Genomic DNA, 927 nt, shown 5'->3' with positions numbered 1-927 from the left:
TATTCTTCTCTAACACCATGACTCAAATTCATCAATTCTTCTACAGTCTTCCTTATTCATTGTCCAAATTTCACATGCATATGAAGTTATTGAAAACACCTTGACTTTGGTCAGACGTATCTTACTCCTTAAATTTACATCTTTGCTCTTGAACACTTTCAAAAGATCTTGTGCAGCAGATTTACCCAGTTCAGTAAGTACGCCATTTGGTTTCTTGGCTGCTGCTTCCATGACTTTTGATGGGTGATCTGAGCAAAATTCAGTCTTTAACAACTTCAATCCTTTCTCCATTTATATGGATGTTGTTTACTAGTATGGTGGTGGGGATTTTTGTTTTCTTTACATCAAGGTGCAGCCCATACCAAAGGCTGATGAACTGCAAAAACTGCAGATTGAAGCACCACATATTGTTGTTGGTGCTCCAGGTAGAGTGTTTGATATGTTAAACAGGCAATAGACATCTTTCTCCAAAATGATCAAAATGTTTGTTTTGGTTGAAACAGATGAAATGTTGAGCCAAGATTTTAAGGATCAAATCTATAAGATTTTTCAAACATTAAATACCAGTATTCAGGTGGTGTTGCCTTCTGCTATGATGCCAACTGATGTGCTGAATTTTACTAAACAGTTCATGAGGGATCCAATTCGAATTCTGGTGAAGACAGAATAATTGACCCTAGAAAGAATCAAACAGTTTTATATTAATGCTGAAAGTGAAGAATGGAAGTTGGATACACTTTGTGATTTGTATGAAGACTCTGACACAGGCTGTTATCTTTCTCAAGATAAAGCGCAAGGTGCACTAGCTCACTGAGAAAATGCATGCTAGGGACTTCACAGTTTCTGCACTGCATGGTGACATGGACCAGAAAGAGAGAGATGTGATCATGAGGGAATTCCGATCAGGGTCAAGCTGTGTTTTGATCA

The 927-nt window shown here is 37.8% G+C and overlaps 1 pseudogene; it reads left to right on the top strand.

Moving 5' to 3' along the window:
• LOC102822392 overlaps positions 1 to 927 on the top strand; it is an 11,037-nt pseudogene that overhangs the window by 5,504 nt on the left and 4,606 nt on the right.

The sequence above is a fragment of the Chrysochloris asiatica genome, unplaced genomic scaffold (assembly GCF_000296735.1).
Source record: "Chrysochloris asiatica unplaced genomic scaffold, ChrAsi1.0 scaffold00018, whole genome shotgun sequence".
NCBI lineage: Eukaryota > Metazoa > Chordata > Mammalia > Afrosoricida > Chrysochloridae > Chrysochloris > Chrysochloris asiatica.
The sequence above is the reverse complement of the archived record's forward strand: the minus strand, read 5'-3'. Positions and strand labels throughout refer to the sequence as shown.